Genomic DNA, 10576 nt, shown 5'->3' with positions numbered 1-10576 from the left:
TGAGGAGGGTTCTATGAAAAAAAGTGAGGGTTTAGAGAAACTTTTATAGTGTAGTATTTATGGGCAGGGACTTTGTTCTCAAAATGCCCGATTCAGGTCCTGGTTCTGCCATTTATTCGCTGTGTGTTTTCTCTAGATGCCTCAGTTGCCTTATCTTTAAAATGTAAATATGTGAGTGTGGTTTTGATTTGTATTTCCCTGATAAGGAGCGACGCTGAACATCTTTTCATGTGCCTATTGGCCATCTGGATGTCTTCTTTAGAGAAGTGTCTATTCATGTTTTCTGCCCATTTCTTCACTGGGTTATTTGTTTTTCGGGTGTGCAGTTTGGTGAGCTCTTTATAGATTTTAGATACTAGCCCTTTGTCCGATATGTCATTTGCAAATATCTTTTCCCATTCCGTTGGTTGCCTTTTAGTTTTGTTGGTTGTTTCCTTTGCTGTGCAGAAGCTTTTTATCTTCATAAGGTCCCAGTAATTCACTTTTGCTTTTAATTCCCTTGCCTTTGGGGATGTGTCGAGTAAGAGATTGCTACGGCTGAGGTCAGAGAGGTCTTTTCCTGCTTTCTCCTCTAAGGGTGTTGTATGGAAACCAATTTGTCAATAAATTTCATATATATATAAAAAATAAAAAATAAAATAAATAAAAAAATAAAATGTAAATATGTGTGCAAGCACTGCTTAGGAGAGATCTTGGCACATAATATGCATTATTTAAATTACCAGGCACTACACAGGTATTCATCAGTATTATTGCTGTAGAATGAATTGTGTCCTCCCAAAATTTAGATGCCAAAGCCTTGACTCCCAGTGTGGTAGTATTTGGATATGGGGCCTCTGGGGGTAATGAGGTTTAGAAGAGTTTATGATGGTGGTGCCATCATGATGGGATTAGTGCTTTTATAAGAAGACACACCAGGGAGCTTGCTCTCTCTGTCTACCAGTTGAACACACAGTGAGAAGGCTGCTGTCTGCAAGCCAGGAAGAAAGCTTTCATCAGAAACTGGCCATGCAGGCACCCTGATCTCAGACTTCTAGCTTCTAGAACTGTGAGAAAATAAATTATCTTATTAAGGCCACCAAACTCAGGCTGTAATGGCAGCGTGAGCAGACTAACACAATTATTAAAGAAGAATTTTAGGTTTTGTTCTGAAACTGCTATTTTATTGAACTTTTAAATGATAATACATTAATGTATCATTTATAATTTAAAATGAATAAAACCAAATCAAGGACAAAAGCCTATAATTCCTTTGTAGTGATACCTTCAGTTATCTCAGACTCCAGAATTGAACAAACTGTAGGTTGAATGAGCCATAAGTGAAAAACATCAATGGACAGTTTAATCAATATTCACTCTCAATTTGTAAGGTGTCTCATTGATCCACTTGTCAACTTTAAAGTGATGCAATTAACAAGCACCGCGGTAAAAAGATCCTTTAGGATGATATCAAAAACTCAAGAGAGTACTAAAATGTGGCTTTTCTGATGACATTTAGAAATATATATAAAGTTCTGCAATTACTTCAAAGGAGTACTTTATGAAAAAGAAGTGTTCAAACATTTTTTTTTTAATTTAGAGCTTAGATATCATCTGTGAAATATAGATAAAATACTATTAGATAAAACACTTAAAGAGAAATTATAAGTTGCTAAATTAAATATCGCTTTCAAAAAAGACAACCATATGCCTGTTATCAGAATATAACTTAAAATATAATTACTACTACCTTGGAACTTATAATTTAGTAGGTCAGACAGATATTAAATAATCAAATAAATTAGTGTATAATTACAAATAATAATTTGGGTTTGTTTTAATTTTAATTCCAGTTAGTTAACATACGGTGATATATTAGTTTCATAGTCAACATAGTGACTCAACAATTCCATACAACACCTACTGTTCATCACAGCACGTGTGTTTCTTAATACCTATCACCTATTTAACCTATCCCCCACCATCTCCCCACTAGTAACCATCTATTTGTTCTCTGTAGTTAAGAGTCTGTTTCTTGGTTTGCCTCTCTTTTTTTCCCCCTCTGCTCATTTGTTAAATTTGTTAAATTTCTTAAATTCCACATTTGGCTATTGTAGAGAATGCTTCTATAAACATTGGAGTGCACGTATCCCTTTGAATTAGTATTTTTGTATTCCTTGGATAAATGCCTACTAGTGCAATTGCTAGATTATAGGGTAGTTTTATTTTTACCTTTTTGAGGGAACTCCACATTCCACATTGTTTTCCAGAGTGGCTGCACCAGTTTGTATCCCCACCAACAGTGCAAGAGGGTTCCCCTTTCTCCACATCCTCACCAACACATGTTGTTTCTTGTATTGTTGATTTTAACCGTTCTGACAAGTATGAAGTGATATCTCATTGTCATTTTCATTTATATTTCCTTGATGATGACTAATGTTGAACATCTTTTCATGTGTCTGTTTGACATTTGTATGTATTCTTTGGAAAAAAGAATATTTTTTCCTATTCCTGTCTTCTGCCCATTTATTAATTGGATTATTCATTTTGGGGATGTTGAGTTTTATAAGTTCTTTATATATTTTGGGTACTAACCCTTTATTAGATATGTCATTTGCAAATATCTTGTCCCACTCCATGGGTTGCTTTTTAGTTTAGTTGTTTCCTTTGCTGTGCAGAAGCTTTTTATTTTGATAAAGTCCTAATATTAGTTTACTTTTGCTCTTGTTTCCCTTGCCTCAGGAGACATATCTAGAAAGAAGTTTCTATGGCCAATGTCAATGTCAATGCCTGTGTTCTTTTGTAGGATTTTGATAGTTTTCTGTCTCACATTTCTGTCTTTAATTCATTTTAAATTAATTTTTGTGGTTGGTGTAAGAAAGTTGTCCAGTTTCATTCTCCTGTATGCCGCCATCCAGTTTTCCCAACACCATTCATTGAAGAGACCATCTTTTTTCCCATTGGATATTCTTTCCTGTTCTGTCAAAGATCAATTGACCAGATAGTTGTGGGTTCATTTCCGGTTTTTTAATTCTGTTCCATTGATCTATGTGTCTGTTTTTGTGCCAGAACCATACTGTTTTGATCACCACAGCTTTGTAATGCAATCTGAAGTCTAGAATTGTGATGCCTCCAGCTTTGCTTTTCTTTTTCAAGGTTGCCTTTGTTTGTGTTGTGGTTCCATACAAATTTTAGAGTTGTTTGTTCTAGTTCTGTGAAAAATGCTGTTGATATTTTGATAGATATTGCATTAAATCTGTAGATTTCTTTGGGTAGTATAAACGATTTAATAATATTGGTTCTTCCAATCCATGCAGATGGAATGTCTTACCATTTCCTTGTGTCATCTTCAATTTCTTTCATCACTATTTTATAGTTTTCAGATTACAGGTCTTTCACCTCTTGGGTTAGATTTATTCCTAGGTATTTTGTTGTTTTTGGTGCAACTGTAATAAGATTGATTCCTTATGTCTCTTTTTCCCCATGAAGGGTGATATTTGCTGTGGGTTTTTTGTATATGTCCTTTATTATGTTGAGGTATGTCCCTCTAAACCTATTTTGTTGAGGGTTTTTATCATGAATAGATGTTATACTTTGTTGAATGCCTTTTCTGCATCTACTGAAATGATCATATGGTTTTTATCCTTTCTTTTGTTAATGCAGTGTATCATGTTGATTGATTTGTGAATATTGAACCACTCTTGCAACAAAGGAATAAATCCCACTTGATAGTGGTGAATGATTCTTCTAAAGTATTGTTGGATTTGGTTGCCTAGTATTTTATTGAGAATTTTTGCATCCATCTTCATCAGGGATATTGGCCTGTAGTTCTCGTTTTTAATGGTGTCTTTATCTAGTTTTGGTATCAAGGTAATTCTGGCCTCATGGAATGACTTTTCCTTCCTTTTCTATTTTTTTGAATAGTTTAAGTATAATAGGTATTAACTGTTCTCTAAATGTTTGATAGAATTTGCCTGTGAAGCCATCTGGCCCTGTAGTTTGTTTGTTGTGACTGATTTGATTACCAATTCAATTTCTTTGCTAATTATCAGTCTGTTCAAGTTTTCTATTCTTTTCCTGTTTCATTGTTGGTAGTTTATCCTTTTCTAGGAATTTATCCATCTCATACAGGTTGTCCAATTTGTTGACATGTAGTTTTTCATAATATTCTCTTATAATTGCATTTCTGTGGTGTTGGCTTTTTATTTTTCCTTATTTATTTATTTATTTAGGTCATTTCTCTTTTCTTTTTGATAAGTATGGCTTGATATTTATCAATTTTATTAATTTTTTCAAAGAATCAGCTCTTGGTTTCACTGATCTATTATATTGGGATTTTTGTTTGTTTTAGTTTCTATATCATTTATTTCTAGTCTAATCTTTATTATTCCCTTCCTTCTGCTGGCTTTAGGCTTCATTTGTTGTTCTTTTTCTAGCTCCTTGCATGTAAGGTTAGGTTGTTTATTTGAGATATTCCTTGCCTTTTAAAAAAAAAAATTGATTCGTTATTTTTTGAGGGTGGAGGGGCAGAGAGAGAGAGGGAGAGAGAGAATTCCAAGCAGGCTCCATGCTGTCAGCACAGAGCCCAACACAGGGCTTGGTCTCACAAACTATGAGATCATGACTTGAACTGAAATCAAGAATCAGACGCTTAACTGACTGAGCCACCCAGGTGCCCCGAGATTTTTCTTGCTTCTTGAGGTACACTTGTATTGCTATATACTTCCATCTTCAAACTGCTTTTGCTATATCCCAAAGATTTTGGACCATTGTGTTTTCATTTTCATTTGTTTCCATGTATTTTTCAATTTCTTCTATATCCTGGCTGACCCATTTAATGTTAGTGGCATGTTATTTGACATCCATGTGTTTGTGGTCTTTCCAAATTTTTTCTAATGGTTGACTTCTAGTTTCATAGCGTTTTGGTCAGAAAACGTGCATGGTATGATCTCAATCCTTTTGTATTTGTTAAGACCTGTTTTATGACCTAATATGTGGTCTATTCTGGAGAATGTTCTGTGTGTATGTGAAAGAATATGTATTCTGTTGTTTTAGGATGAAATGTTCTGAGTATATCTGTTAAGTCCATCTGGTCCAGTGTGTCATTCAGAGCCATTGTTTCCTTGTTTATTTTCTCTTTAGATGATCTGTCCATTGACGTAAATAGGTTGTTAAAATCCCCTACTAATACTGTATTATTTTCAGTGAGTTCCTTTATGTTTATTATACATTTTTTATATATTTGGGTGCTCTAATTTGGATTTTATTTTGTCTATCCCCTTTAAATTTGTCCATAGTACTTTTTACTTATTGCTATTAATCTTGCTTGCTGAGACCCTAAATCAGCCTTTCCATCTAGTCTACGTAAAGAGGTATACACAATGAAGAAATTATTATATAAAGCACAGAGCACTGGCCTGGAAATCAGTTGAGTTTCAGCTCTGCCCCCAGTCAGTGAAATTGCAGAGTTCTTTGGGCTCTGTAAAATTAAGTGGTGCCATACATGTCCTGGTAGGGTCCTTGCAATTTTAAAATCATGGGATAAATATCTTTTCAATCCCAACATTATTTGGGATCCCAGCAATTGGCTATTTCATAACAAATAAAGGTTGTGTCTCCCAGCAGGGAAAATGGATTTAAAATTATTGATGTAGAAAAGGGGGGAAGATGGCGGCATAGGAGGACGCTGGGCTCACCGCGCGTCCTGCTGATCACTTAGATTCCACCTACACCTGCCTAAATAACCCAGAAAACCGCCAGAGGATTAGCAGAACGGAGTCACCAGACCCAAGTGCAGACGAGAGGCCCACGGAAGAGGGTAGGAAGGGCGGCGAGGCGGTACGTGCTCCACGGACTGGCGGGAGGGAGCCGGGGCAGAGGGGCGGCTCGCCAGCCAAGCAGAGCCCCCGAGTCCGGCTTGCAAAAGCGGAGGGGCCTGACGGACTGTGTTCCGACAGCAAGCGCGACTTAGCGTCTGGGAGGTCATAAGTTAACAGCTCTGCTCGGAAAGCGGGAAGGCTGGAGGACAAAGGGGGGGTGAGCTGCGGAGCCCCCGGACGACAGAGCTCAGTTTGGCGGGGAACAAAGGCGCTCGCCAGCGCCATCTCCCCCGCCCATCCCCCAGCCAAAATCCCAAAGGGAACCGGTTCCGGCCAGGGAAATTGCTCGCTCCGCGCGAACACCCAACTCTGTGCTTCTGCGGAGCCAAACCTCCGGCAGCGGATCTGACTCCCTCCGGCTGCCACAGGGCCCCTCCTGAAGTGGATCACCTAAGGAGAAGCGAGCTAAGCCTGCCCCCCCCTGCCGCCGTGCACCTTGCCTTCCCACCCCAGCTAATACGCCAGATCCCCAGCATCACAAGCCTGGCAGTGTGCAAGTAGCCCAGACGGGCCACGCCACCCCACAGTGAATCCCGCCCCTAGGAGAGGGGAAGAGAAGGCACACACCAGTCTGACTGTGGCCCCAGCGGTGGGCTGGGGGCAGACATCAGGACTGACTGCGGCCCCGCCCACCAACTCCAGTTATACACCACAGCACAGGGGAAGTGCCCTGCAGGCCCTCACCACACCAGGGACTATCCAAAATGACCAAGCGGAAGAATTCCCCTCAGAAGAATCTCCAGGAAATAACAACAGCTAATGAGCTGATGAAAAAGGATTTAAATAATATAACAGAAAGTGAATTTAGAATAATAGTCATAAAATTAATCGCTGGGCTGGAAAACAGCATACAGGACAGCAGAGAATCTCTTGCTACAGAGATCAAGGGACTAAGGAACAGTCACGAGGAGCTGAAAAACGCTTTAAATGAAATGCAAAACAAAATGCAAACCACCACGGCTCGGATGGAAGAGGCAGAGGAGAGAATAGGTGAACTAGAAGATAAAGTTATGGAAAAAGAGGAAGCTGAGAAAAAGAGAGATAAAAAAATCCAGGAGTATGAGGGGAAAATTAGAGAACTAAGTGATACACTAAAAAGAAATAATATACGCATAATTGGTATCCCAGAGGAGGAAGAGAGAGGGAAAGGTGCTGAAGGGGTACTTGAAGAAATCATAGCTGAGAACTTCCCTGAACTGGGGAAGGAAAAAGGCATTGAAATCCAAGAGGCACAGAGAACTCCCTTCAGACGTAACTTGAATCGATCTTCTGCACGACATATCATAGTGAAACTGGCAAAATACAAGGATAAAGAGAAAATTCTGAAAGCAGCAAGGGGTAAACGTGCCCTCACATATAAAGGGAGACCTATAAGACTCGTGACTGATCTCTCTTTTGAAACTTGGCAGGCCAGAAAGAATTGGCACGAGATTTTCAGGGTGCTAGACAGAAAAAATATGCAGCCGAGAATCCTTTATCCAGCAAGTCTGTCATTTAGAATAGAAGGAGAGATAAAGGTCTTCCCAAACAAACAAAAACTGAAGGAATTTGTCACCACTAAACCAGCCCTACAAGAGATCCTAAGGGGGACCCTGTGAGACAAAGTACCAGAGACATCACTACAAGCATAAAACATACAGACATCACAATGACTCTAAACCCGTATCTTTCTATAATAACACTGAATGTAAATGGATTAAATGCGCCAACCAAAAGACATAGGGTATCAGAATGGATAAAAAAACAAGACCCATCTATTTGCTGTCTACAAGAGACTCATTTTAGACCTGAGGACACCTTTAGATTCAGAGTGAGGGGATGGAGAACTATTTATCATGCTACTGGAAGCCAGAAGAAAGCTGGAGTAGCCATACTTATATCAGACAAAGTAGACTTTAAATTAAAGGCTGTAACAAGAGATGAAGAAGGACATTATATAATAGTTACAGGGTCTATCCATCAGGAAGAGCTCACAATTATAAATGTCTATGCGCCGAATACCGGAGCCCCCAAATATATAAAACAATTACTCATAAACAGAAGCAACCTTATTGATAAGAATGTGGTAATTGCTGGGGACTTTAACACCCCACTTACAGAAATGGATAGATCATCTAGACACACGGTCAATAAAGAAACAAGGGCCCTGAATGAGACACTGGATCAGATGGACTTGACAGATCTATTTAGAACTCTGCATCCCAAAGCAACAGAATATACTTTCTTCTCGAGTGCACATGGAACATTCTCCAAGATAGATCATATACTGGGTCACAAAACAGCCCTTCATAAGTTTACAAGAATTGAAATTATACCATGCATATTTTCAGACCACAATGCTATGAAGCTTGAAATCAACCACAGGAAAAAGTCTGGAAAACCTCCAAAAGCATGGAGGTTAAAGAACACCCTACTAACGAATGAGTGGGTCAACCAGGCAATTAGAGAAGAAATCAAAAAATATATGGAAACAAACGAAAATGAAAATACAACAATCCAAATGCTTTGGGACGCAGCGAAGGCAGTCCTGAGAGGAAAATACATTGCCATCCAGGCCTATCTCAAGAAACAAGAAAAATCCCAAATACAAAATCTAACAGCACACCTAAAGGAAATAGAAGCAGAACAGCAAAGGCAGCCTAAACCCAGCAGAAGAAGAGAAATAATAAAGATCAGAGCAGAAATAAACAATATAGAATCTAAAAAAACTGTAGAGCAGATCAACGAAACCAAGAGTTGGTTTTTTGAAAAAATAAACAAAATTGACAAACCTCTAGCCAGGCTTCTCAAAAAGAAAAGGGAGATGACCCAAATAGATAAAATCATGAATGAAAATGGAATGATTACAACCAATCCCTCAGAGATACAAACAATTATCAGGGAATACTATGAAAAATTATATGCCAACAAATTGGACAACCTGGAAGAAATGGACAAATTCCTGAACACCCACACTCTTCCAAAACTCAATCAGGAGGAAATAGAAAGCTTGAACAGACCCATAACCAGCGAAGAAATTGAATCGGTTATCAAAAATCTCCCAACAAATAAGAGTCCAGGACCAGATGGCTTCCCAGGGGAGTTCTACCAGACATTTAAAGCAGAGATAATACCTATCCTTCTCAAGCTATTCCAAGAAATAGAAAGGGAAGGAAAACTTCCAGACTCATTCTATGAAGCCAGTATTACTTTGATTCCTAAACCAGACAGAGACCCAGTAAAAAAAGAGAACTACAGGCCAATATCCCTGATGAATATGGATGCAAAAATTCTCAATAAGATACTAGCAAATCGAATTCAACAGCATATAAAAAGAATTATTCACCATGATCAAGTAGGATTCATTCCTGGGATGCAGGGCTGGTTCAACATTCGCAAATCAATCAACGTGATACATCACATTAACAAAAAAAAAAAGAGAAGAACCATATGATCCTGTCAATCGATGCAGAAAAGGCCTTTGACAAAATCCAGCACCCTTTCTTAATAAAAACCCTTGAGAAAGTCGGGATAGAAGGAACATACTTAAAGATCATAAAAGCCATTTATGAAAAGCCCACAGCTAACATCATCCTCAACGGGGAAAAACTGAGAGCTTTTTCCCTGAGATCAGGAACACGACAGGGATGCCCACTCTCACCGTTGTTGTTTAACATAGTGCTGGAAGTTCTAGCATCAGCAATCAGACAACAAAAGGAAATCAAAGGCATCAAAATTGGCAAAGATGAAGTCAAGCTTTCGCTTTTTGCAGATGACATGATATTATACATGGAAAATCCGATAGACTCCACCAAAAGTCTGCTAGAACTGATACATGAATTCAGCAAAGTTGCAGGATACAAAATCAATGTACAGAAATCAGTTGCATTCTTATACACTAACAATGAAGCCACAGAAAGACAAATAAAGAAACTGATCCCATTCACAATTGCACCAAGAAGCATAAAATACCTAGGAATAAATCTAACCAAAGATGTAAAGGATCTGTATGCTGAAAACTATAGAAAGCTTATGAAGGTAATTGAAGAAGATTTAAAGAAATGGAAAGACATTCCCTGCTCATGGATTGGAAAAATAAATATTGTCAAAATGTCAATACTACCCAAAGCTATCTACACATTCAATGCAATCCCAATCAAAATTGCACCAGCATTCTTCTCGAAATTAGAACAAGCAATCCTAAAATTCATATGGAACCACAAAAGGCCCCGAATAGCCAAAGGAATTTTGAAGAAGAAGACCAAAGCAAGAGGCATCACAATCCCAGACTTTAGCCTCTACTACAAAGCTGTCATCATCAAGACAGCATGGTATTGGCACAAAAACAGACACACAGACCAATGGAATAGAATAGAAACCCCAGAACTAGACCCACAAACGTATGGCCAACTCATCTTTGACAAAGCAGGAAAGAACATCCAATGGAAAAAAGACAGCCTCTTTAACAAATGGTGCTGGGAGAACTGGACAGCAACATGCAGAAGGTTGAAACTAGACCACTTTCTCACACCATTTACAAAAATAAACTCAAAATGGATAAAGGACCTAAATGTGAGACAGGAAACCATCAAAACCTTAGAGGAGAAAGCAGGAAAAGACCTCTCTGACCTCAGCCGTAGCAATCTCTTACTCGACACATCCCCAAAGGCAAGGGAATTAAAAGCAAAAGTGAATTACTGGGACCTTATGAAGATAAAAAGCTTCTGCACAGCAAAGGA

This window comes from Lynx rufus, unplaced genomic scaffold (assembly GCF_022079265.1).
Source record: "Lynx rufus isolate CCGP_SWC_20201006 ecotype Redwood Valley unplaced genomic scaffold, mLynRuf1.p SCAF_6, whole genome shotgun sequence".
Lineage (NCBI taxonomy): Eukaryota > Metazoa > Chordata > Mammalia > Carnivora > Felidae > Lynx > Lynx rufus.
Note: the sequence above shows the minus strand (reverse complement) of the source record.